The following is a 2,079-nucleotide window of genomic DNA, read 5'->3' as shown; positions in this document are numbered from 1 at the left end:
CTTCCCCCCTGTTTACTTGTTTCTGTGATGATCTCATTCAAGGCAGACTCACTGTCCAAATGGGGGGCTAAAACAGCTCTTACCAGACCTTGGGCCTACTCAGCTCAGCAGCCTCATGAAAGAGGCCAGCCTTTTTGCTGATAACTGGCAAAATGCTGAGATTGTCATTGAGTGACTCCAGTTCATGCTTCTCATGGCAGCAAACCCTATGGCCAAGGTGATATGGCCCAGGCTGATTGCACCCAGCCTCGATTGAAGGTGTGTCACCTCTTGGGTGTAAGGAGTGGTCATCCTTAAAAGAGAATGGGGTGCCTTTGACAGAAGAGGCAGTGGAGTCTGGGCTGATGTTCAACATAGAAAATGGAGGTGCTCCAAGATCTGTGTGAAGGGGTTGTATGTCAGCCGTAGTTCTCCACCCCACGCATGGCCCAGAACCCTGCGTGGAGGGGCCCAGGCAATAGCTGTTGAATGTAAAGCTATCTTTGTCATTTTGTTGGTGTATCTTCTCTAGAGCTTTTTCTGTACACCCATACACTTACTCATTTCTAACAGGAAGATCATCTTGTAAGTAGTGTCTTGTAACCTGCCCTTTTCACTTAAAATTATATATATGTGTGTGTATGTGTATATATACATGTGTGTATATATGTGTGTGTATACATGTGTGTATATATACATACATTAAAGAATTATTTAGTTTATTTATTGTTATTTTAAAATTTGCTACATAGCAAGCATGTGCACTTAACCAGAGATACAGAGAGAGGGGAAAAGTGAGAAAGCAGGCTGCCAGGGCTGGGACTTGACCCATGGTTGGCCATGTTGAAGTCCAGTGCCTTAACCAGCATACCACCTGCTGGCCCCCAATAGATTCTTTACTGAACTTTAAATTTTTTTTTTTTTTTTGAGAGGGTTCTTTGCTATAGGGCGCGTGCACTTGCCATACAGACAGAGAGAGACAGAGAGACAGAAAGCGAGAAATCATCCCCTAGGGAGGATGGCCATGCTGCAATCCCTTCTCCTCCATTCTCCTCTCAGGATCGTGGGCACGCACGCACACGCGCCCTGCGTGAGTTTAAGCCACCGGGTCCGGGACTTGAACTGCAGTCGACTACGTGGGAGTCCAGTGACATAGCCATTATGCTAACTGCTGGTCCCACTGAACTTTAAATTTTTAAAATTTTATTTATTTATTTTTAAGGGATTGTCTAGGTTTCTGCTCAGGGGAAGCTCTGGCCTTCGATGACCCAGTCTTAGATTATCAAGCATTTTCATTTGCCTTCAGATTCTTTTATTTTTTGCTGTTATAAATAATATGATGATTATCCTTGAACAAAATTTTGTTTACATCTCTGATTTTTTTGGATTATATTCTCAGAGGTTGAATTGTGTCAAAACGAGGCCATGTTTTCAAGGCTTTTTGCTGGTGGTGGATGACTTGGCTCCCAGCAAGCCTGACCACCAGTGTGCTCATTGGCCATGTGTTTTTTTTTTTAAGTTCATTGTGATTTCACCTTTTTTTTTTTTTTTAATTTCCTACAGGGCATGTACACTCGCATGTGCGCGAGAGAGAGAGAGAGAGAGAGAGAGAGAGAGAGAGAGAGAGAGAAAGAGTGAAAAAACATTCCCCAGGGGATGGCCATGCAGTCTCTTCTCAGTTCTCCTTTTGGAATTTTGGGCATGCACATGCACCCAGCATGTTTTTCAAGGAGCCAGGTTCAGGACTCGAATCGTGCATTTGGCCATGTGGGATCCAGCTGCCTTAACCACCATGCCACCTGGCTGGCCAGTGTTTTTGCTCTCTTTTTTTTTTTGAAAGATTTTTGATAGGGTATGCGTACTTGCTAGAGAGACAGACAGAAATCACTCCCTGGGGGGAATGGTCACGCTGTAGTCCTTCCTCCTCTCAGGGTTTTTGGGCACACATGCACACATGCCTGGCATGAATTTCAGGTTGCTGGGTCTGGGACTCAAACCGTGGTAGACCAGTGGGAGTCCAGCACCTAAACCACTACACCACCTGCTGGCTCTGTTTTCTCTCTCTTGAAAGAATTTCTTTCTTTCTTTCTTTCTTTCTTT

At 44.5% G+C, this 2,079-nt stretch overlaps 1 protein-coding gene across 1 annotated transcript in view; it reads left to right on the top strand.

Annotated features, from left to right (window-relative positions):
* The window catches only part of TNRC18 (trinucleotide repeat containing 18), a 109,093-nt gene that overhangs the window by 46,507 nt on the left and 60,507 nt on the right, over nt 1-2,079 (top strand). The window lies entirely within an intron of this gene.

The sequence above is a fragment of the Tupaia chinensis genome, unplaced genomic scaffold (assembly GCF_000334495.1).
Source record: "Tupaia chinensis unplaced genomic scaffold, TupChi_1.0 Scaffold000101_1, whole genome shotgun sequence".
NCBI classification, from domain to species: domain Eukaryota; kingdom Metazoa; phylum Chordata; class Mammalia; order Scandentia; family Tupaiidae; genus Tupaia; species Tupaia belangeri.
This window is presented reverse-complemented; position numbering and strand designations above follow the sequence as displayed.